A 26,821-nucleotide genomic window follows, 5' to 3' on the forward strand; every position below is an offset into this window, starting at 1 on the left:
CACTCAGGACATTTGAGGCTGTGGCAGAAACCAGGAGAAATGATAATGACTTGGACTAGGGTATCGGTACTGAGCACGGAGGGAAGCTGAAGTACATAAAGGTGTGTGTGTGTGCGCACGTGCGCACATGTGCATATAATTTAATTTGTTTACCTATATCCCTTACTGATCCAGAGCATAAATGTGTAGAGTTAAATCAAGTAAAAGGAGAAAAAACAACTGTGGTTTTAAAGTGGATTTGAGAATGACATTAAGATGCTTACTTGCTTTAGGTGGGCCACAGATCTGAGCTTTCAAATCTGAGCTTTCAAGCCATCAATTCGTTAAGAAAAGACTTATTAGTTATAAAATTTACCCAATAGGTGAATAGATAGATGATAGATAGATAGATAGATAGATAGATAGATAGATAGATAGATAGATAAATAGATAGACAGAAGTAAAACCAAACTGCCTTTTCGGGTGTATGACCAAAGACATTCAGATCTAGTAGGACTGAATAGGAGTTTCTCCTAGAATAGTCAGATGGTTAGACTAGATAAATTGCAGAAAGGAATAGTAACAAAAATTATACCTTCATACCTAGGGTTGTGTGTGTGTGTGTGTGACAGAGAGAGAGGGAAGGAGAGAGAGAGTGATAAAATCCTTTAATCAGTTATCATAGAAATAGTCACACAAATATTAAAAATGTTTTAATAAGATACCCAGCTAGTATTTTATTAGTCATTGTTAAAAGAACTCTGAAGGTCAAAAGAACTCTGAAGGTCTTAAGGAAAGGAAATAAGGTTGAATGTGAAATAGTGTCATATGCCTTGCAAGTACAAAATAACATGAGTGATATTAAACACGTCACCTGTAGACATTATAAGAGTTCCTTTTGCAAGATTAACTTAACTCATCAATAAATTATAAATGGAGTTAACCAGATTATTTTTAAAGAACAAACAAGGAGATAAACACTTTCGAATCAATACCTGTAATTAAATCTGTTACATGTTACAGTCATTAGTTTCATAGTTTAATAGATGACAGAAACTTCTATTGGAACCAAATCGAATGTGTCTGTTAGTAACAATGAGTAATAATGAAGTACAAGGCTATGTAACAGAAACAAGTGAAACAAATCCTAGAGGGGTGGGATAGGGAGGGTGGGAGGGAGACGCATGAGGAAGGAGATATGGGATATATGTATATGTATAGCTGATTCACTTTGTTACACAGCAGAAACTAACACACCACTGTAAAACAATTATACTCCAATAAAGATGTTTAAAAAAAAAAAAAGAAGTGTGAAGTAAAATAATAGAAGAAGATGACAAGTTAAATTTTGTGGGGTTTTTATTTTTTTGCTGTGCAATGTTCTTGGAATAGAGTGTATCATAAACAAAAAATTCACTTTTATATCTGCTAATTTCATGGACAGAAACATAATGGAGAGATCAGTTAAACTGCTTTGCTGAACTTTTTTAAATGGACCATCAGACTCTATAGCCTTCATGTAGAAAGCATTTGATTCACATTATTTGACATAATTAGGACAGCTACAAATTATTTTAAACTGAATATCTGTTGCAACTCTCTTTTATATCTCCTCTCTCCATGTGATAGAGAGGTTATTTATTCAATATCCTACTAAAAATATAAAACTCTTCCCCAAAATATGTCTGACTTTTCAATTTCTAAACTGCTGTTGATATATTTAAAGCAACTTTATTTAAGCAAATTAATAATAGTTATAATAAAAATGTGACCAGGACTTCCGTGGTGGTGCAGTGGTTAAGAATCAGCTTGCCAAGGCAGGGGATACGGGTTCGAGCCCTGGTCCGGGAAGATCCCACATGCCGCAGAGCAACTAAGCCCGTGAGCCACAACTACTGAGCCCGTGTGCCTAGAGCCCCTGCTCCGTAACAAGAGAAGCCACCGCAATGAGAAGCCCACTCAAGCACCCCCGAGGAAGAGTAGCCCCCGCGCACCATGAGGAAGAGTAGCCCCCGCTTACCGCAACTAGGGAAAGCCTGCACACAGCAACGAAGACCGAACACAGCCAAAAATATAAATTAATTAATTAATTTTTAAAAATGTGAATAAACGAATAGAGCTCAGTAATAATCAGCAAAGATTTTAGAGACACTAAATGTAATAGCAGAATCTGGTATCCAAAGAAGTAGGACTAATAAAGCAAACAGGTTAAGATTTTAATAGTAATGTAAAAAATATGACTATAAATAGTGGAAATGGCATCTTATCAATTAAACAAAAATGAATGTTCTGAAAAAGAAATCATCTCTGTTCTTTCAAACCTAAAATATAACCCTCCTCCTCTTAAAAATGTATATTATTAAGTTAAACAGGAAAAGAGACCCTAATTAAGGTCAGATGTATGAGCTGAAAAATAGAGTCAAGGGATTTGTTCTAGCACAAAGAGTTAAAGGACAGATGGATGAGAAGTAGAAATGACAAGTTAAGAGGAATAGTGGAAATATCCAGCAGGTCCAATATTTATTGGTCAAATAGGAGTTCCAGATGGAGATACAGTGAAACCAGAGATGACATTCATCAGCCAGCTCACAAATATTTAAGTGCCTGCTTTCTTCCAGTCAATGAGTTATGCACTGGTGACACAATGATGACAAGGGAGACCCCTTCCATAGAGGGAGCCGACTGTGAATCATCATAGAAAACAACAAATTAGATAATTCCAGGTACATACATATATTAAACTAGAAGATAAAAACCACAATGTGACAGAGAATGATGGTGTTTGGATGAGTATAGCTGAGATTATGTAAGACAGTCAATATTGTGAATGACATTTGAGTTCAAAAAATAAATATGGGAAGAGGGTTGCCATGTGGCATCGAGAGCAGATTAGATCAGCAAGTATAAGAAGCTTTGGAAAATGAATGAGGGTGGCATGCTTGAGAGAATGAGAAACAGTAGGCAGGGGGAGGCAGGTTTTTACAGAATGGGATGAAGTCAGAAATGATAAGCAAGGCCTTATCAAGTGGAACTTTTGTACAGTCCTACAGAGGTAGGGTTTTTTTTGGGTTATGATGGGAAGTCTTAGGAAGATTTTGGTTTTATGCTTTAAAAAGATGGCATGCTGCTTCACAAGAACCATTTCCATTGGTGGGTCGAGATGCTGTTGAAGATCTAAGGGGGCAAACTGAAAAGAAGATGAGTCAGATGGCTGTTGAAAGAGTCTGGGTAAGAGACAATGGTGGCCGGCATATCCAAGGTGGGAGGAAACTGTGCCTGTGAGCCATATGGAGATGGCTTCCTGAAGCCTAGGACATTCTCACCTTTGTCCCTAACACCTGTCATCTCCGGGGCAGGTCTGTGAAGATATACTACTCTTTGGACAGTCTTATTTAATTGGTCATCAGGTGACACTAATGGTTTTGATTATATAGACTCTATTTTAGTTTGCATTTGCAAATTACCAATTTTTCTAGGATATGTCTACAGACATTTGGTCTGAATTTTACACAGTAAAAAAATATTTTAGTGAAACTTTAAAGTTAGATAATGTTCTCATTCAATTTTTGCTCAGAAACAGAAGTTAGAAAATATAAAATGAAACAGTGTATGGCATGACACATTAATCAGCAGCTAAATATTTTTAAATGGAAAATTTTACTACTATTACCCAACCGATTTAAAGAGATTTCTGTTTCTATCATGAAGAGATTTCTTTGGATGTCTACATCATGAACAACTTTAGATTAATAAAATTTAATAATTTTGGCTAATGTCATATATGTCATTAAAGTAAACAAGGGAATTCACTGAATTTTGTATAAGAGATTAATAAATTGTATTACTTTAAAATATCATTACTAAAGAAACTGAGAAAACATGTATTTTTTTAGAACCCATGCATGACCAGCAGCTAATTTTTCAAGTTTATTGTGTCAGAGTTGTGCTTTCTGGATTTCAGAATCAATTAGATTGAATTAAATGTTCGCTGAATTGCATTAAACTGGGGCAAAAGTTTTCAAAGAATTTACTGAAGACCAAAGAACAAGGAGAAATTCAATTGACCAGTTGGTATGGACAGTGCTTTTAAGGATGAGACTTAAAATCTTAGTGTAAAATGCCCCTTACTTCTGAATTACCCAAATTTAGGACTAAGTTTCGGGAATGTCCCATTCCTTTTCTCTTTTCAAATAACACTGACAAGTATGCTTTGTTTGGGGATTTATTAGTTAAGGGCAGACTAATCTACTGTAAGAAAGTAGTCCAAAATACAGTGATCCAAATATCACAAAAATGTATTTCATCATCTTTTAGGGTTCAGAGGGGAGCCGGCCACTGCTGGGTAGCCGACAGCGTTTCTTAATATGCGGTTTTACTTTTGGGGAACAATGAAATCAATACCTTTTTCTATCTTGCATATTTTTGCATATCTATTTCATTTTTTAAAAATTTAAAATGATTCCCACCATCTGTCCATATATTTTAGAGACAATGTTATAGGCTGGACAGACCAGTACCAAGATAAATTAAAAATTTAGACTTCTTCGGCTAAATAATTTATTGTGCTATAAATTGCAGTGAAGAACATTCACCTTCACAAATATGTGAAAATTTCCCAAATCATACTGTTTTCTTCCTAATCAAATTTAGGTGTCTGAAAATTTCTGTATAACTTATTTGTAAATGTTTAACTATATTTATATTACCCATAGATATCGCCATTAAAATGTTATAATGTATCTCCCATATAAACAGATCAAACACTGACTTACTATAATTAACCAGTAAAATTCCAATTTGCTTAACTTCTTAATGCAGAGTTAAATGCTCTTAAAATATCAGATGTATATTCCAGTTGTTTATACATGTATAAACATACATGTATATTCTCCATTTACTTTTATTTTGTAGAAGTAACATGTTCTTTTAAATAATAATTAAAAATACAGAGATGAATGAATGGCTAGTTATTTTTCACGTTTTCCTCTTCCCTCAACCCTGATTCTAAATTTCTCCTCAGAGATCTTTGCAAATAACAGTTTTGTGTATGCTACTTGTATTTTTATATGCCTTTAAATATGTTTTTATTTATATATTTATAAGCTATGTGGTGTTCTTTTGTGATTTCCTACAATTGAAATTACACTGTCATATTTTTATGAAAGCTTTTTAAAATTGGAGGTGCCTTGGATGTCTTTTATTTTAGTACAAATAATTTCATTTATTTTTAAATAGTTACTTAAAATATCTTAAAACTAACAATTGCATATGGTAAAGAAAAACAAGAAAGCTATGTAAAACGGACACAATATATATAACAACCTTCTCTTTCACCATTACTGACAGTGTTTTGTGTATTTCCAGTATAAGATGGCATTACATTACATTTTAACTTGATATTAGTTAAAAATATATGCTTCTCATTTTAAGACTGCTTACCTATGTCATTAACAGGAAATAACATAGTTCTTGAAACAATCCACTCCTTGTGGGAGCCTGTATTGTTTCAAATTTTCTGTAATTACAAATGGTGTTTTAATGACCATGTTTCCATACAGCTAACTATATTTTAAATCTATCTTATGTGGTTTAACTTAAGTGCTTTTTACAATTTTGAGTGTTTTTCAATATCACAGACTTTTTGGATAGACAACATTTGAGAGAGGAAAATCCAAATCTTTCTTTACAGATAAAGGAAGTCTGGTTCTCCAGTGTCACTCAGTAATTTCACTACCACCATTAAAAGCATTTGTTTTTACTTGGGATTTCTTCTGTGTCTTTCTGCTTCATATGAAGAACAATGCACATTTATTGATGGGATATAAACTGAGGGCCTCTAAAGATCCAACATCATGCCACGTTTCAGCTTGCTGCCTACTTGGAACAGCCTGAGTTCTGCAGATTTTTTTCCTACGTTTCCCCGTTCTGAAATTACAAACTCCCCTATAGTGTACCCTCGTCAATCCGTATCCTCTTACGCAGATTTATTTTCTTTATAGCATTTATCACCTTAACTTACTGGGGGTTTTTTTTTTGTTGTTGTTGTTGTTATTTTCCTTCACTTAAAATATAAGCGTCATGAAGAAAATGTTTGTCTTTTTTTTTTTTTTTCGGTTCAGAAACAAAGGAAAGTTTTATTCCCTGATCAGAGAATGGAGTGGTGTGAGCTGGGGATCTAGAGCACGCGCTCTCCCCGACAGGCTGCCGCTGGGGTTGCTTTAAAGGGATCTCGTCTGCGGGGAGCGGGCGGTGTTCTCGCGGGAGGGGCGCAGCTGTGCTGCTCGAGCTTCGGATCGCCGGGCACAGCGTCACTGCACACGGCCCGCGGCCGCCATCTTGAATTGAGGTGCTGTGCGCAGCGCTTCTGCGCACGGTCCCCAAGCTGAGGTGCTGGTGCCGCGGTTTAGCGCGAGGAACTCTGGTCGGAAGGGCGAGGGTCGAGGCTTCTACCCGCGACACTATGAGCAAGTGAAACTAGACTCTTTTACCTACAATTGGTCTCCAGTCACATGGCCTCCTTACAGCTCCAAGAAGAAACCTGGTAAATTCTAATGGTGGTCTTCTTCGCACAGGTATAGCTCTAGCACTTAAAATGATGCCTGACTCATAGCAGGCACTCAGATATTTGTAGAACAAATCTTTTTCTGCTGATGCAAGAAGCATTTTCCTTCCATCTGTCAAACATGTCACCATACCCTGTGTTATCATGTACCCATTTTTAATTTTTTAGATATTTTTCTCAGGGTCCTGTGGCTACCTGTTCTAAAAAGAAAAGATTTTATTAAGATATGTTCTTAGATTCTTTGCTTTGTTTTTTTCTGCTTGGCAATTAGAGGCTGTCTCACTTCAAAATTCTTTCATTTTCAGACATAGGGCTTTTTCTTTCATAATGTCTATGAGTACTCCTTCCCATTCTATATTTCCTTTCATTCCTATTTAGTTACTTCCCAGTAGAGCAAAATTTAGCCTTTTGGATTTATACTGCGTCCTCTTACCTTTTCTTTCAATCTTTTTATACCTTTGTCTTTCAGCTTTATGTTCTGGAAGGTTTCCTTAATATTACATTTTTCTTACTTTTTCTACCATTACATTTTCATTACCACGAATTTTGTTTTGTCTTCTGAGTGTTCATCTTTTTGTAGCTTTATTTTCTTATTTTTTAGATGCAAGTATTTTCTTAATCAATCTGAAAATACTGAGTAGAATTTTCTTCAATTTCACTCTTATTCCCTAAATGATCATTGTTTTCTCCGTGGTTAATTTTTGTTTTCTTTGTACTTCTGTTTCTTCAGTTGTTTGGTGATACTGGTTATTGGTTTATATTTGTGAATGAATGAGAAGATTGGTTAATCTCTCTTTGGGTAGGTTTGTTTCTCCATCAGCTTCCTCTGAATGGGATGGCTGACTGAGTACTCAGTACTCAGTACTGATAAGTGAGATAAGTGAGCAGTGTTAGCAGGTAGCATTCACTTTAGTGTACAAACTCCTGTAACCCGATACATGCACTATGCTCAGAAAGGTTGTCTCTCTTACCCTAACATTCCCACGAGGAGCCTTAGCTAAATTCTGGCAACTCTTTAGAATGCAAAGTCTGTCTTTGCTTTGAGAGACAGCAGCACTTCAGCTATTCTCCTTGAGTGTGTGGTCATGATAGGATATCTGGCCCAGTTGTTCCGAATGTGATTTCTATGAAGACTGTCCTACATCTCATTCTCGCTAGCTGAAGACCATCCAAGTTTGGGACTTCCCTGAAGCTTCACGGGGCAGAAAGTTTTCCAAACCAAGCCACTCCTTCTCGGTATTGTGAATGGGATCTTCTCCTCTCCTGCCCTCTCACCTGCTTCTTTGTTAAGCTGTCCTTAGCACCTTTAGATACTCTTACCTTAAGGTTATTGTGGCTGTATCAGAGCTGTATCTACTCGATTTTGAACGGGCTGCTCCAATTCCAATGAAATTTTGGGAGGAAGATGTGAACATATGTGTGTCTCGGCATCATCTTAAATAGAAAACATGGAATCTCTTTTATATTTCGTCTTAATATTTACTCCATCTGGCAAATAACATTTGAAATCAATCATCTATTTTCAAAAGGTCAAAAATGTAAATATTGCTAAAGGAATATATGACAAAGGAGATTTTTCCTTCAGCCTTAGAGATACTCTACATATTGTTTTACATTTAATTTCTTCTGAATATTAAAATTTTATGAGATATGTATGTCTAACTTTTAATGGTCAATATTCTTTTCTATTTCTCAATATTTTTAACAGGAACTCAGTGTTTTTAACTCTAATAAGCATGCATTCTCCATTAATTAGCAATACTTATAAACAATTATTGATAGTTTTAATTTATTTCGTGCATAAAATTTGTTTCATACCATGTAAAGTGACTTACATGTGTAAGAAGAAGAAATGTTAGTATCTTCATTCATAGACTCTGGAACCATATTAATTATACAATGGGTTCTCATGGGCACATGAGGGTAGTAACTGGTTATTATAGGACATGTGCTTGAACAAATGTAAATAGAAAACTACAAATGAGGCTTATCTTATGTTTTTCACTTTAAGTATTTTACCATGCATATTTTTAGTTGCTAATGTCTATAAAAGGGTTAATTCTACTTTTTCTCTATTGATAAAAAATTAGGTAGTGATTTATTTTCTAAAGTCAATTGTCTCTTATAGTTCTGGTGATTTTCTGTGGGACTGGCTACTAGAAATTGCTGGGAACTAGGTGGAAAACATTGTGTTTGATGTTATATCCACAGATTTTGTGCTTCATTTGGTCTGTAGAAAAATGAACACAAGCTTTTCAAATAGCCGTATCTTGCTCGAATGTGTTTTTATGACCTAACTCTAAAGCTCTAACTAAACCCTAAAGCTCTCCAGTACTTTGGCTCACCATCAAGAGTGATGCTGTGAGCAGCAATACCGTAGTCTAGTATTGCTTTTGTTATTTTATGACAATCTGCAGGCACTCCAGAGAACTGGATTGGCAATTCATATAATGCTACCACATAATGCAAATTTCCTTGAACTACAAGGCAGTGTGTGTCTTAGTAGTAACATGAAGGTGAACAGTGAGTACTGTAGAAAAGCCTGTGATTTATGATCCATGGGAATGATTCTGCCCCACTGGCTGGTTAAGTGTGGGGCTTTAACAGCTCTAAAGCATAAATCTACTGTCTACGAGGCTGCTCAGTTTTATTACTGTTTTTCTAACTTGAGAATTTTCCTTTTGGGGATAGAACCACCTTCTCTCATCATTTATTACTCATGCTTTTTGTTACAGCGTGAGTCTGCATATGGTGGTATTAGAATTGCGTAGTTGTACGTGGCATAACTTGGATCGATTCTCTCAGGCTCTCTCATTCTCTTCTTTATAGTTTAAGGAGGGTGGTTAGTAGTAGAAGGAAGTATATCAGTGCAAGATTCAAGACCATGAAGTGTCCAATTTCAAAACACTAGCAAAATAATGCAAAGAAAATCAGGTATTTTTGGTAAGGAGAGAAAACAAAAAAAGCAAAGAGTAAGAAAGGAGTGCTAGTATAATTCTTCTTAAAAGAAAGAAAAGAGGGCAAAAGGTAAGAGGAACAGAGGTCTTTGAAACACTGGATGTGAAGTACAAGAGTTGAATCTATTTCTGCATACAGTTAATGTCTTTATCTGATCATTTCTGCTCCTGTTTTCTTTTTTTCTTCCACTTAGGATCTATTTCTGGCAATTTCTTTATTCAAGTAATACACCCTTTTAGTCATTTCATCAAAGTGGAAAATGCATCCCTCATATTTTTAAACTTTTGTTTAACAAGTGAATGATGTGTAGGTATGTGTGTTTGTGTAGCTGTCATCAGGTACTGACACTTCTCAAATTGGCATTTTTGAGTTTCGTGGAGTCCCATGTAGGATGTTATGTCTTAAATATTGCTCTATTTCTCCTCATAGTAAATGTTGGCTTTAACCAGAAATAACCTCCTCAAATGGGCAAATCACCAGGTGGTTGTCAATGGTTAATGCCAAAGTAAATGAACATTCCATTTTATCATCTCTAGCAGTTTTCTTTGTATGAGTATTGTGACGGCAGCAGACTTTGGTAGAAAAAGTTTTCTTACAGGAGTCTGGTGGCTTATGTTCTACCCCAGCTTCACAGCTTATTAGTTCTGTGACCTTGAGCATGTCCTTTTATTATCTTAACTCATTTTCCCCAATCAGGAAAGAAGGAAAAATAATGTTTCCCCAGTTGCCACCTATTGCTACTCTGAGTACAAATGGATATCATACTCGAAAGCATGTACAGACTTCTCAATACCAGAGAAATATAAACAATCATCCTTAGAGTGTGGAAGAATATATTGTACATGTGCATATTATTATATCATTTTTTTAAATTTTATATAATACACAGATTGTTTTCCTTTGGTTATAGTTTTCTACAGTAGAACTTCCTACTAGATTCTTCTGTTACTACTATAAATTCATAATAATGTTTCAGGACAAGCTTACTTTATAGCAAATCCATAATTGTTAACAAGTTATTCTAATATACCATACAAATAAGCACATTTTCATAAGAAAATATAGACTATGTGTCACTAGTAAATAGCCCAAGGAGTAAACAGCTTGAGTAATCATCTGCCATCTTGTGATATAAATTTTCATTTCTTAGCAATAATAAGAGGTATCTACTTACATTGGAATTTTCATTACTAAAGAACTGATCCAAACATAAAATATATTTTTAATATAGTTAATGTCTGTCTGGAAGACTTCATTATATAACTATGATTTTACACTATTGGCAAGGTTTGAATGTAATTCAGTGACAGGAAAATTAAATTTGAATTATATTTATTGATCTTAGATTACATGTTTCAGTTTTTAATTTAGAAAAACAATGAAAATGAATCATTCAATCAAACCTAATCATAACCAGAGATATATGGTATATACTCAATAACATTTTACTATTATCTTAAGTATACATTGCTACTGTGTTTTAAAACTGAACAATAAGTTTAAAAGTTTGAGGGAAAATTTTTTTTTGATTGTTTTTAATTGAACTATATTGGTTTACAATGTGTTAATTTCTGCTGTACAGCAAAGTGACTCAGTTATACATATATATACATTCTTTTTTTAATAAAAATATTTTTAAAGGTGAAATTTTATCATATGTCATGCTTTAAATGTTTAAAAGTTTAATAAAGACTTAAACAATGACAGCAAATTACTCATTAGTAATTCTGCTTTGAGAAAAAGTGGAAGTATTCTCAATTGCTTAAAGTATGAAACTATAACAATTATATGATCATTAATGCTGTTGATAGAGAGTATTTTCTAGAAATAATTATGAAGCCTGAAAATGCACAGGTCATATGCATTATTTACATCATACAGGTGATTCATGTATGTGCAGCAATATAAGTGAGGCACCCATATAATTGAAATCAGTATGATTTTCCATTTTATTGAACTTATTTCAGTTTTATTAGCAATATGGTATCACTTTTCAACATAGATCAACATTTCATTGATTAGTTAATTTAATAAAAATAGTTGCTGCTTTTCTCAAACCAGTCACATGCCGAGACATGGTAAGCAAGATGATTAGACATAACTGTGTACTAAAAATGTATTCTGGAGATCTGGGATCACATGCAGCTATCGTTGAAGAATGAAAAGGTCACTTGCTTCATTATATTCCTTAGTGCTTGGCTAACATTCAAAGTTCACACATCAGACATTGAGTTGAAGTATTTATTTTCTCTACAAAAACAACAAAACTTTTCAGAAATAGGGTCCAATGAGAAAAGCTCAAAATTGAAATAATTTTTTAGCTTTTTTCCCCATATGCTATAACTAAACTAATTATCTAAGCTAATTAACTAAAACCCTTTAAGCAAGGCCAGGTTTTAAATATAAAATTATTGTCTGTGATTATTATGTTGAAAGGCATTTCCAGGTCAACAATCTAAATGCCTTGGAAAACTGTGGGAGAAGTATTGTTTTGGGAGAGTTGAGAATATATTGTGATATAAACAAGTTTTAACATGTTGAAAGTAGAGTATCTGCATCTGAGTGGGCAGGATTTGCTAATGGAATGTTTTCTTGCTAATATTATCTCCAGGGCCTGAATATTTCTGGGTGATATGTAAGTTGATCTTTCCAAAATAATGTAGCTGAATAATATGTCAGAAAGAAGGACGGGGTTGTTTAAGATGAACTGGTTATGGCTTTTATAATTCAGTACATGAAGAAAAAACATGTTATTTATAAGGACAGATGTGAATGCACACTGCAGTGAATTCACTGGAAGTTTTAAATAATTTACAATGACACATTGTGCTACAGTTTAGAGTCTAAATTTGTATTGGATTTCAGAGAGTTGTTCTCCAAGGATTCTTGCAACTCTAAAACTTGAGTGGGAAGGACACTTGCTGTATGCAGTTCCTGTGCCTCTATGGTCAAAGCCTATTGAAATTTTTCTCTGCCATGCCAAGCATTCTCCAAGAAATAAAGTGAGGTTACTTGCTGAAAGCTTCCACATTTTTATGTTCAATCGATATATCGTTGTCCTACACATCTTTGTGATGTATTTTACTGTAAATGCACTATCAGTTATCCCTGTCTCAAATATTGTCAATCCAAACTGAAAGGAGAGCACATTTATTAGCACAGCTGCACACTTCTGATGCAGCTGCCAATAGTATTTGTAATGAAGTTCAATATAGTTTTAGAAACGTAATTGTAAGTACACTTGTTCCAATTCTTCTTAATTTGTTCTCTTATTTCAGACTCACAGTGTTCTTTTTTCACCCTGGGTAATGACATTTATTTTACCAGAAGTTTTATTTAGCAGTTTTCACTCAAAATTAAATAACATTATTATCCCTTGCCTCATGCTGTACTTTTGGAATCGTGGTACTGAAATAGAAATTATGAAAATTTCCATTGAGTGCAAAATCAATGGATGAGATGATAATGCTTTCTTACATTGTGATTTTTTTTTTTTTTTTTTTTTTTAACCAACCCTCTCGAAGTGTTTTTGGAATTCCTTTGCTAAGAGCCACTATCCTTGGGCAGAAAACAAAGATACTGTGTGCTCACTGTAGAAGCAAATTGCAGTTTTTGACGTAATTGTTGGACCCTTTTTACATCAAAGATTGGGTGAGAATGAGTTATAAATAACTGAGTGCTCAGAAAAGTTCCACATGGAAGCTCACATTAGCATCTCCAGCCTGCTGTATACTACGATCATCCTAATGTGGTTTTCTCAAGTGCATAACTTAGTTTGTTGCTCTGTCCTCTCACCCTTTCTTAAGGGTAGAAAAGAACATGAATGGGCCATTATTCACTATTAGGGTAGGAGAGAAGTAAGGCAGCAGAACTTTGGGGATTAAAAGGGAAAATGATGAGAGTTTGATATGACCTAACAGTAGAAATAGTTTTTGGGACTGTCAGGTAAAATGTGGAGGGAAAGGATATGTCAACCTGTCATTGTTAAGGAATGAAAATCATTAGCATTTTCAGCCACTCAGTTACATATACGTACTCATCCAGCCATCGATTTATCCTTGGCAGTAGTTGTTTTTGTGGTATATTGTTTTGCGTTGCTTTACTTTGTCTTACTCTCTAAACGCTTAGGAAATTGTCCTCTATTATACTGATGAGTAGTAGTGAAATTTCATTCGTTTTCTAGAGTTTATGTTTCTTTCCATAGTCTTGTGCTAACTAGTATAAGTTGTAATGTAATTCAGATCACTTGCATAGTTTTATGTCTAGGGAAAATAAACTTTAATAACTAAAGGCAAATGAATTGACCAGAAAAAGACACATTTCAGAGTTCCATAATTTCAATGTGTTGTCTTTATTTGGGATGCAAAATTCACAAACATAACCAATTCAATGTTTATTAGAGTGTTTTGAACAAAATGTGTCCTATTTGCCATCCCATAAACATATTTTCTACATTTTATGCTGGGGGAAAAAAAACTCACTAGCAGTTTTACAACTCACTAGCCATCACTAGCACAGTTTTACAACTCACTAGCCATATGCTTCCCATATTCTTTCCCCCAAAACATTCTTACTCTAGTAATCCTTAAAAGTGCATTTTCTTATACCCATCCTTTGTCTCTGATTTTACCAAAACATCAAAAATGTTTAAAATGCTATATGGATTTGTATTTTTACTGGTCTATAGCCTATCCTGACAGTACCACTACTGTAGTTTTCTAACCCCTGGGAAAGCCTAAAACAAACTGTTTTCTCAGTTGAGCACAGTCAGAAATTAGAAGGGGGCGTTTCAAAGGCATAAACAGCATCCTTTTGTGGAGTATATAACAGACATAAACAAGTTAAGAGTTGTTTCTCACCATCTAAATTAGTTTAATCTGTTAAGGGTATACTTTTTTTTTTTTTTTTTTTGCTATAACTTAACCAGTTATAATTACATAGCAGTGGTGTGTTATTTGTTAATTGTCTGTGTTCCTGATCAGAGCAGATACTGAATCTGCTTTGCCCAGCTCCTATCCCTGGTACTTAGAAGAGTACCTGACACTTGGTAGACACTCTAAGAATTTTTGAATTAATGATTGTATCTTGGACATCTGGTCTTAGCATGAGCTCATGTGTCACCTTCCAGGATATATATGTTAGAATGTTGGGTTTTTAATTATGGAATTAACACTACATTAATTAAAATGCTTTAATGTTATTTTATATTTAAAACTGCGTTTTAATAACCAGAACAAATTCATGAAAGATACAAATTAATAGTTCCTTTTTAGTTTATTTTTCAATAAGGGGTGGTAAATTTAAACATTCCATAGTATCTTTTTTGATTCTGCATAGGCACTCTTACTTTGGTGTTGATCCTCTTTTATTCTCTATTTCCTACTATTACTATTTCCTACTAATTCTAATTAATTTAATTTATAATTTAGCCATATGAAAAGAATTGAAATATAAAAGGATTTAATAAGAAAAACAATTTTACTTTTATATTATTATTGTTTCTTAGATTTCAGTTACCATTTTTTTTAAGATGTTAGCTATGAGTTTTTCTTTTTTTTTTAAATTAACTAATTAGTTAATTTATTTTTGTCTGTGTTGGGTCTTCGGTTCGTGCGAGGGCTTTCTCCAGTTGCGGCGAGCGGGGGCCACTCTTCATCGCGGTGCGCGGGCCTCTCACTATCGCGTCCTCTCTTGTAGCGGAGCACAGGCTCCAGAAGCGCAGGCTTAGTAGTTGTGGCTCACGGGCCTAGGTGCTCTGTGGCATGTGGGATCTTCCCAGACAGGGCTCGAACCCGTGTCCCCTGCATTAGTAGGCAGATTCTCAACCACTGCGCCACCAGGGAAGCTCTCAGTTACCATTTTTAAAATAGGCTAACTTGTTTCAACCTACAGTCCAATGAATTCAATAGATATTTTAAAATTTATATCTCCATATATGACGATTTTTAGATAATAGTCTAATGATATTCTATAATTTTCATGGTAAACATTTTAATTTTGAAAGAAATATATAAGTTTTATACTTTGTATTCACAGATATGTGTTTTATTTTTCATTCTTTACCTTTGACGTATTTAACATATTTCTTTTAGTGTTTAGCAGTGAAATAATTATGACTATTTTTGCAAGTTAGGTGCCTTATATTGAACTGTTAAGAAGAGTTATATTGTGCCCTATAATGTATGTTCAATGGTAGAGATGTTATGGTTAATTTTATGTGTTAATTTGGCTGGGCCATGGTTCCCAGATATTTGGTCAAACATTATTCTGGATGTTTCTCTGAAAGTATTTTTTGAATGAGATCAACATTTAAATTAGTAGACTTTTAGCAAAGAAGATTGCCCTCCATAATATAGGTGGGCCTCACCCACTCAGTTAAAGACTTTGATAGAAAAAACCTGACCTCCTCCCATGGTCAGGAAGGACTTCTGCCAGGAAACTGCCTTTGAACTTGAACTGAACTCTTCCCTGAGCCCTGAGTGTCCAGCCTATTGGACTACCCCATCAGATTTTGGACTCACCAAGCCTCCATAATTGCATTGTCCCATTCCTTAAAATCTCTAAATCTTTCTCTCTCTCTCTCGATATATATATATATATATGTACATATGTGTATATGTATGTATACACACATATCTTGTTGATATAATACAACATATTTTACTCATATTATCCTTGAAGCAGACATATCTGGCAGTTCAATAATTCAATACTATGTTAGGCACTAGAGTCTATTCTAGTATTCTTTTTCCTGCTACTTCTATAACTGCTTTGTAGTCTGATATGAACCAGAAAAAAACAGAGTCCTACTGAGTTTGTTGTCAACTCAATAATTTGAGTGGGTTTTTGAAGACACTAAATATATACATTAAAAAATTGGTTATATGTGACAACCTACTGATCAGTATTTAGGAGTAAAATTGTAGGGTACCACTATTTTACTGCAATCACTTGTTTTCACATTTCTCTTTAAATCAGTACACTGTTGACAAAAAAGGGGAGTGCCATGAACGCTTATTACTCAGCTGTATCCTTGCTGCCTAACTCCTAGCCCTGGTAGTTCCCAAGGCGTCTTCACTGGACCTTGTTGATTCTACTGCTTCAGTTTAAAAAACATTCACTAGGGAATAGTTCTATCTGTTCCTCTTTTCTTTCTGTGTTGTAGCTGCTGCAGTTGTTGTTTTTAGTATGCCAGGTATACTGTCATCATGTCCTCTGTTTTGAGTGTCTTATTTATGTTTTGCAGTAACAAGTGCCCAATAAATATTTCATAGACTATTCAAGTCTAGCTGGAGTTTCAAGTAATATGCTCTACCTGCAAGTCATGTGACCAGTCCTAAAAGACAAGTATATTGATCCAATTTAAAGTGAAAACAATCACAAGTTGGAATGGAAAAAAAAAAAAAAACTTGCAAAGCAATGGGGGGAAAGAAGTTGGGACAAGTTATGGAGACGGCTGGAATTGTTCAAAATTTTAATTGAACATGTTAGATAAGCTGGGCTATAAATGAACACAGTTCTTCAAATTAGTACACATTATATTTGTTTTCTAGCATGTCTGTCTTATATGTATGTCTTTAATGTTTAACTCCTTAGATCACATTTTCTTACTTTATTTAGTAATATATTCATTCATCTGTACCCATTTCCTAAGCTGTTATGGAATGGGTGTACATCTGTTTGCCCTGGTGCTATGGGTTTTGTGATAATGTCTTCCTTAGGGTACTGTGTAAGGTATTCTGAATCCCTTAAAAATTCTGAAGTAGACTGTAGTTATGATTCATTTTTATTTGATACAAATACCAATTTTTGATTGAAATAATCTAATATACTGTCATTAATGATGCAGACACCAAGAGTTAGAGGCAACAGTAGATGGTTTTTAAATTGCAAAATATCTATCATGCTTCAGAGATTGAATTCTCATAATAGGTGATAACAGGATGGCAGGATATATTGGCATATTTTTATCCACAGGAAGATATATGTTTTTTTGAAGTAAGCGTTGTTTCCCAATTTAGCCGTAGTCACAATGAATATCTGAGTCAATGAATCTTGATATTGACCTTAATAGTAATCAATTCCTACTTCATATTGCTGAAGTCATAAATCACAGTTATATGGCATACTGCTGTTACTGTTTTCTAATTTCCCATGACATTCTCAGATCAATACTTCAGTGCTTACTAAATGAAGAAAACAATTTATTCTGATAACACATTTGTAGTACATAACATTGTAAAATTACAAAGCTGATATTTTAAGTTTTCTAATTCCTAAGAGGCATTGTGAGATGAAATGTGTTCAAGAGAACTTATTTACCTGACACCCTTAAATCTTAAATAACTTGATTTATAATTGATGATTGATGTACGATTTTATTTCTAAGTGTGAAGGTTACATAAACAAATAGGTAGTTACATTATTTTATTCAGAGACATGCCACTTAAAGTAATATTATAAATGCAAAATACTTGAAATTGAATTAAGCATTTTAAGCTGAGCCATAAAATTAGTTGTTGGAATGCAGAGTTAGAAGATAATTGCCAGATTTCAGCATCAGTATGTACAATTTTCTAAAACTTTAGAAGTGTTGTGACAGTAGTTAAACTATAAAAAGCTGCACCTAGATGAAATTGACTTATCAAAAGAAATATACAGCAAAGAGACTACAGAATGGGCTTGGAAAATTAACAAGGCCTGGTGCTCTCTGCCTAAATCATTGTTACACACTAATTAGTGCTGTGCTCTGATTTGAGGCTTTAAATTTGTTCCTTTGAAGATTTTCTTAAAATTGTATTCAAAGGAAAGGCTCTTCTTTAATAAAACTGTATAATTCTTCATTCACTTGGGAAACATAGCTTCCCAGCATAATGCTGCTTGAAAACCAGGAGCTGACTTCTAATAGAGGTGCTAATTATTAACATTCCGGCATCAGCCAAAGGCTGCATTCTCTAAGACTGAAATAAAATAATAGTGCACAAATATTTCTCCTCCATTCCCAATAAGTACTTGAAAAATTCAATAATGTTCATTAAATACATAAATGTGGATATTAAGAATAAATATATTTTCCCTGTGTTTTATGATGTGCTTTCTGAAAAGCAAAGCTGAAGACAGTCATCGTTATATGGCATAAAAAGGAATTCTTTGGCTGTTAATTATAATGTAAATTTATCATTATACCAGGAGAAAAGAATGGCTTCATATTTAAAACCATCAGGCATGGCTGGTCACTCAGAATATAGATGCATTAATCTTTAATAATTCATATAGTACAGTATGGACAAAGAAATATAAAATGATGAGATACTTTAAAATGACTTAAAAGAAAGTTCTAGTAATGGTCTGATATAAATGGAAACTTGACAGAAGAAAAGAGGGTATTTAATTTTGTCTTTTAGAAGATACAGTAGTTAATATGAAAATTTATACAGACTTTATCTTCACATGTCTGCAAAGTACCTTATTTACTACTGTTTTTTTTTTCTCCACCAGTTTTGCAGTGACACAATGTAAAGTCCCTTTCCTAAGTGAAGAAAGTTATCATTGTCATGTTAGAAAAGGAAGGACCTTGGACTGGGAGTTGAAATAATGAACTTGTTTAAACATTAACTCGCTGTGTGTCCTTGGGAAATTAACTTACCCTCCCAGGCACTTTATTTCCTCATCCTACTCAGTGCAGAGTAGAAGTGGATTTCCAAATGTTCACAATGCAAGTGAAATCAAGGCAGCTTTCACCCTGAAAAGGTGAAACAGGGTTAGTGGGTAGTTTTGTATTGTGCCAATTTAAACTGGAAAAACATGATACTTTCCAGAATTTTCTTCCTTGTGTGGTTTCAGGTAAGGATTGACCACAAGAGGTAGTTGTTTGAAGTTGGGGAGAAGAAGGTGAAACAAAAGCCATTGTACTTTGAAAGTTGTCATCAGTTTAAGCAGTGAGAGACAGATGCAGAGTTTTAGCTTGTTCTCAGTTTGCTCCATGGCCAGCTCTCCTCATCAATTTCTGGCCCTACTGAGCAACTAGATGCTTAGCTGTCAACTCACAGAGACAGCAGCAATGAAGAGCCAACAACTTGCCAAGGATATCTACCCTGCCCACTTTGTGGTTCCACCCTTGCAGCTTCCTGCCAGTTCTGACTTTTTCATCTACATTAGCGCTATTTGGTGACTTTTTCCTAATCCTTTCTAGTCCTTTAATTCTTCAGTTCCTCCAACAATTGTGTAACAACTAACGTCTATAATAAGTTCCTGATTTTCTAATATCCCTTAGTGATCGTGGTTTCCTGTTGAAATCTTAACTGATATAGTTGGTGAATGTATGCATCAGAGCTAGCGTATTTTAAAATGTTCATAGATAATATATATATAATGGTTAAAAAGAAAGTAAATGCCTATATAGCTATAGTAAATGCCTATTGATCCCATAAAATTATTAGATAATACAGAATTCCTAAGTATATTTAATCTTGAAAGTAGTGTTAAAGCCACATACTCTTGGTTTTACATTATTATACTTTTCTGGACTTTGCCTTATCTTTGAAATTGTTTTTAAGTTTAACTAGTTGATATCTTAAAGAAAACTTTGAAATAAAGTTGAATTTGATATTCATATAAGCTAACAGAAGATGAAGATAAATTTTTAATGAAAGTAAATTTAGGGAAAGCTTACTAGTATCTAAGTGGCTATATTTAGAATAGTATCAGAGCTTATCTGACATGAATTTATTGAGGAGTTCAAGTTTCTCTTGGTTTCTAAGCACCAACTGAAAATTTTTAATTATGTTAAACATCATTTTCCAAAAGTATTGTTTCATGTTTCCTTTCAAGGACTCTTGGGGGGAGGTGATTAGGAGCCATCATTCAAATCTTCCCAAATCTTACTTCCTGCTTCTTTCCATCAAAATGTATGTGTACAATTCCTCTATAAGGAAATGTGATAGGTAATTTCCTAAGAATATTGCTAGCTATCAAAACCTGGGTACTTGTGGAAGCTAATAGAAACAGTAGACTGATGTGTATCCATATCAGTTTGTGTGATTGCCTTAACTATATATTTTTATTTACACTTTTCAAATTCAAAGCTGGTGTCTGCTTATGAACTGTGACTTTCAGAGAAACTCAAGCTCATGAATGAGAATCTCTCAGAGACAGTGTGCGTAATGATAGTCCTGAAATATCTGGAAATTGAGTTCACAGTTAAGGTCCCCGATAAACTGAGGGAGTCAAAAAAAAGTATAATTAGAAGACCCCAGCAGAGGCAATGGAGGAAGTATAAATAGGGAGACTGCCCATCTTTTTCCATCTTTTTAGAAAGGTATGCAAAAAACTTCTAGGAGATTAAGAAATTCTCAACTTTATCCTATCTCCTAGAATGCTTATTTTTCATTTTACTTTTTGTGAATTAAACAGTGTATTATTGTAGAAGCACTGAAGAAAGAAGAGATAAAACAGAACCCTCTCTCCCCAAATAATATTCTAAACCCATGCCTTACGTATATTGTGGCCAATAATCTTGTTCTTTACTGATGGAAAATAAAGTGAGAAAAAACAAACTGGAGTGGGACAGGGGAAGCATAATATAAATATTGTTTTTCCCAAGTATTTATGGCAAAATGCCAATTTTCCATGACTTAGAGCCAAGACAAAACAAATTATAAAATATTTTCATAAAGCCAATTCCAAAGTAGTAATTAGTTTCACAACCAAGAGAGGAAAAGATATGAATTATCCAACTTAGATGGGTTATCCAAAAAACAGCTAACAAGGTCACAGGGAGAAGAACTTAAGATGAACAGGGTAAGAGGTACCAGGAAAAAATAGACACAGGTGAACAGCTGTGTGGTGTTATTGTCTACTCTCTGTAACAAAGGGGAGAATAATCACTGTATTTGTTAGAATTAGATTTGACTGCAAGTGTTCAAAACACGAAGATCAGCAGAATAAGTAAGATAAATATTTCTTGTGCAGAAGAAAGACGTTTCAGCAGCCAGAACTATTCTAATAATTTACTTTGTGGTTTTACAAAATTGTCAGTGTGGTGAACAGAATTCTAACATGACCCCTAAGAATCCTGCACACTAGTGTACATACCCTATATAATTCTCTTGGTAGGCAGAAACTGTGACATTATTCTAACCAATAGAATATGGAAAAGGTAAAGGTAAATGGATTTTGCAATTTAGGTACCTAATCTGTTGACCTTGAGTTTTCAAAGGAAGCTTATCCTTTGTGGGCCTGACAGTCAGATGAGCCCTTTAAAAGAGGTCCCAGACTTTCCCTAAGTTAGACTTGAAAGAGCAGAGACATTCTCCTGTTAGCTTCAAAGGAGCAAACTGGCATATTATGGAGAAGGGCACAAAGCGGGGAATGGCAGCAGCCTCTAGGGTTTGAGTGCCTCAGTCCTGCAACTGCTAGGAACAGAATTCTGCCAACTACATGAGCGTAGAAGAGGCCCTCAAGCATCAGAGGAGGCCACAGTCCCAGCTGACACCTTGATTACAGTCTTTGAGACCCTGAACAGAAGACCAGCCTAAACCATGGCTGAACTTCTGACTCCAGAAACTGTGAGATCATAGATGGCTTCTACCTCATGATCCAAGGCAGTTTCTTGAATTTTGTCCTCATATCTCTAACGTAAAAAGTAACACAAAAGAAGGATTAAAGAAGAATGAGGAGAAGAAGAAAAAAGTGCCTCTTTTAAAGAATACTTCCTAAATTTCACACCCAACAATTCTGCTTATATCTCACTACCTAGAGCATGGTCACTTGACCACCTTTAGCTGCAGGGTTCCTTCTTCTGGGTATTATTGAGGGTTCTATTACTGAGAAAGAATATGAAAATGGATATCAGGGAATATTGAGATTCCCTACCACAAATTTCATATAATTTAAAGGTGTTAAAGGGGAGTGGGTAGTGAGACAGGTATGCCTATCCAGAATGTGACCAGAAGAGAGATCTACCCCTGGCAGAGTTTGTCTATATTCAGTCTGGTCAGAAAATAATGACAGAGCAATCAAGTATCTTATAAATTATGAAATGCTAAATTCTACTTATGATAATAGTAACACAAGACCTGTAGTTGTTTTTAACTTAAAGACATAAATCTAGGCAATAAAACTACAATACTCTACAAAAGAGAATCACTTTCAATCAAGCATATTAGAATAAAGACTGAAGTATCATTCCCTACATTCTATTGGAAAAAATATTTTGTGTTGAGGTTTGGCTAAAATGATTATATGCATTGGGTTGTTGATAACATTTCAAAATATTTACTTTAGAGGCTCCTTAGTCCTGATATTGTTTGATTTGTGTATGACAATTGCATCACTTTTGAATCTATTAAATTTTACTACCATAATAGCTTCCTTTATCTCCACTTGACTTCTCATGCTTCCAATATAGCCACTCCTTCCACTTGGTTAATTAAATAATGACATTATTTAACAATGGTAATATATATGTTACATATATACAGTCTAACTTCACAATACAAGATGGGATATTAATCTACTAAATATGTTTCATTTTAAGAATAAAAATCCTTGCAAGTGAGCATAGTGTAACTAGGTCATGAAACTGCTGCCATATTCTTATAATCAATGTGTAGCTTTTCAGTGGAATGTAATATGTTTTATACTTGCTCTTTTAATTGTGATTATAGAAACACTATTCACCATTTTTGGACTTGGGACTTGGAAGTCTTGGTTGGACAGTTTTTTTCACAATCTCCAAGAAAGCCATGTTACAACTCTATTTTACATAAATTAGCTATCTCAGCTGTGAAGATATATTATGCATAGATTTTTAAATTTAGTTGTAATTCAGCAAGCAAGATATTTTAAAGCTATCAGCTTAGATCACTCTGACTTAGTAAAATTGTTCAGTGGATACAAGGGTCTTATTTTTTATGTTCTTAAGTTTCTCTGAAGTTTTTCTGCTCTAAATGAACTCTATTCTCCTTGTTAAAACTGAAGGACAAAGGGTCGCAAAGATTGAACTCAATTGGAAAAAAATTAAACTGACTTTAGTTTCAGCTAATATAATGTGGCATGGATCTGGCATTTAATTCCCATTTGTTTGCAAATACCAGACAATATGGAGCTTCTGAAACCTCAAGAGGGGCCCCTCTTAGAGAAGGAAAATATATTAAAAGCAAACTAAACATCTCTCTTATCTTTTTCCATTTCAGTACTCAATCTGTGATTTTAACCCATTTTATTTAATTCAAATTCTCTGTGTTAGAAAAGAAATTTGAAAGCAAATATTTGTTTGATAAGCTACTTAAGCTATAGAATTAGCAAATTGTCTAAATGAATAATATGTTACTGATCGATAATTATTAGTTGAATTTGGAAATTACATTACTCATTTATTTTAATAAGAGGCTGTTGTTACTTGAAACAAATGTGCAGTAGTATGTGGAGAAACATGTTGGAACTAGGAGAGAGGTGGGATGAAACCCCAAAACTGACACCAGATAACCCTCTCAGTTCTTCATAAGCTGGGCAGATACGGTTAGCCAGCAAATAAGGAGGAATAAAACTACTGTCATCCATGAAGAGTCTGTGGCTACCTCTTCTCTGTAGCTTTACAACCTCCTTGAAGTGAGTGTTTTGCATATGGAAGTTAGAAAGTTTCACGCACTTTCCCAGATAGAACTTTAAGCTTCAAAATTTCTGGGTTGGAAAATAGCTTGAAGCCTTGTGATGATGAGGGAACAATTCCCAGGGCACTGAAATGTTCCCGAGATTACTTTATATTTATTATCTATGACAAGGTCTGAAATTTTTTCATAACTAACTCATTTATAGATCATGGGATATAATCTCGACTCGTGAAGTGCCTGCTCCTCCCACCTCATCTCTAAAGGATCAGAGAGCCAAGAGTTTGGATGTCAAGTCAAAGTGATTGATGCATCTCTCTGACAACAGGTATGAGGCAGGTAAATTATTATAAAAGTGATCTGTCCTCCAGAACCTATCATTTCATTGCTGCCTCACTGCCTCGTCATGGTGCAGCCTTCCCAAAGAATCCTGACACAAACTTTATAGGGCCGTTTCATTTCATAATTTACAAGTTGGTATCATGTTCCAAAGTTTGAACAATCTTAGTTCACCTTCATATACTTTATCCTCAAAGCAGGACATTTTGTCTGGGGATATTTCTAGGCTCGTCCCTATAGTGTGCCTGAGATTGGGATACCCACAAAACCTTAAGCCCTTGGTGTGATTGCAGGTATCACCAGCCCAGATTGCAGCTTCCTTTAGGGAAAATTTTCGTTTAGAACCCTTCATATATTTTCAAGTCAGAAGACGAACTTCAGGTGGAATCATCTCTACCTTTTAAAAGGCTCTGATAAAATGAATTGTCAAAGGAAAATAGTTTCAGTGTGTCTCAATAAAATTCCCTAATGCATATTTAAATACATCCTCTCTACCATATACCAATACATACCAATAATGTGAGGAGTGGTACAACTTTCATCAAATCATGAATGATTCTGTTACACAGGACAGTAAATACCTACTGACTTCACACTTGTAGAAATGAGACTTCATGCTGTGTTTTTTGCCATAAAAACAAAAATAAGCTACAGCTACAAAATGTCTTGCTGGAGTCATTGCACAGCAGGTTCTACTACTCTGTTGTTAATTCAGCATCCCCTTCTCCCAGCCCACTCAATCTAACAAGTTTTGAAGGAGGACAAAGTCTCAGGCTGTTAGAACAAACTAAAATCATAAAAAGGCTCAATAATTTAATATTTGTTTGTATTTTATAATTTTATTATACAAATTTCCAGAGTTGAAGAAATTTTATAGAGATGCCCTGTATACACACCATCTAAGTCCTATCATTGTCATTGTACTATATTTGATTTGTCATATATTTATCCATGTATTTATCTGTCCATGCATCCACTGGCCAAATTTATGTTTTTCTTGGTGCGTTTCAAAAATAAATTGTAGATACTTTCCCCTTAAGATATAAGAATGTATATTACTAGATAGCCCTTAATATTGGCTTAGCTTTTCTTATGATGTAAAATGTATGTAAAATGGAATGCACTCATTTTAATGCACATTCTCTGAATTTTGCCATATACCTACGTAACACAACTCTCTAGCAATGTACAATCATCATCACCCCCACCCCCCAAAAGTTGCCTCTTGTCCTTTCCTAGTCAATCTGTGTCACATCACCAGGTAAGAATTGTTATTGTTAATTTCCACTGTATATTCAATTAGCCTCTTCTAGAAGTTCATAAATGTAGAATGATTATGCAATATGTACATTTTTTAATAGACTTCTTTCATTTAGTGTAAAGCTTTCAAAATTCATCCATATTGTTGAATATATGGGCAGTTTATTCCCTTTCCATTGCTGACTTAAAATATATCATCTTATGAATGTAGTATAGTTTATTTATTGTCTTATCAATGGACATTGTGGCCGTGTCCGGTTCTTTGCTATTATGAACATTCTCGTACAAATTTTTATGACATTTACTTTCATTTCTTTTGGATAAATGTCTAGGATTAGAATTAATGAGTGGTAAGGTATGTATATGGTAAGGTATGTATGTGTGTAATTTCCTAAAAAAATTGCCAAAATTTTTCCAAAATGGCTTAGTATTTTGAAGTTCCACCAAGAATGTATGGAGATTCTGGTTGTTCTACATATTTGTCAATATTTCGTGTGGTATGTCTCTTTTGTTTTAGTCTCTTTGGGTGGATATATAGCAGTAGCTCGTGAGTTTTTTTTGCATTTTGCTGATATCTAATGATACTGAGCTGTTGACACCTTTCCATGCGCTTATTTGTTGTTTCCATATCTTCTTTTGTGAAGTGTCTGTTCAAAGATTTTGCCTATTTTTGTTATTGGACTGTTTGTCATTTTTACTATTGAGTTGTAGTTGTTTTCATAGTATCCTATGATACTTAGACACCAGTACTTTGTCAAAAATATATTTTTGTAAATACCTCCACAAGGACTATAGCTTCTTTATTTATTTTCTTAATGTTTCATTCTATGAGTATAAGTTTTTAATTTTAATAAAGTCTAATTTATCATTTTTTAGAATTATTTATTTCTATGACTTATCTAGGAAATATTTACCAAACCCTCCAAATCAAGAAAACATACTCATGTTTTCCTCTATAAGTTTTATGGTTTTAAGTTTTATATATAGACCTATGTTCCATCTCAATTTAAAATGTTTTGTAGAATGCGAGGTAAGCATCAGGGTTACTATTACTATGCTCATGTACGTATCCAGCAATTCCAGCAGTATTTGTTGAAAGTCTTTTTTTGCCCCA

Source organism: Balaenoptera acutorostrata, chromosome 5, assembly GCF_949987535.1.
Source record: "Balaenoptera acutorostrata chromosome 5, mBalAcu1.1, whole genome shotgun sequence".
Taxonomy (NCBI): Eukaryota; Metazoa; Chordata; class Mammalia; order Artiodactyla; family Balaenopteridae; genus Balaenoptera; species Balaenoptera acutorostrata.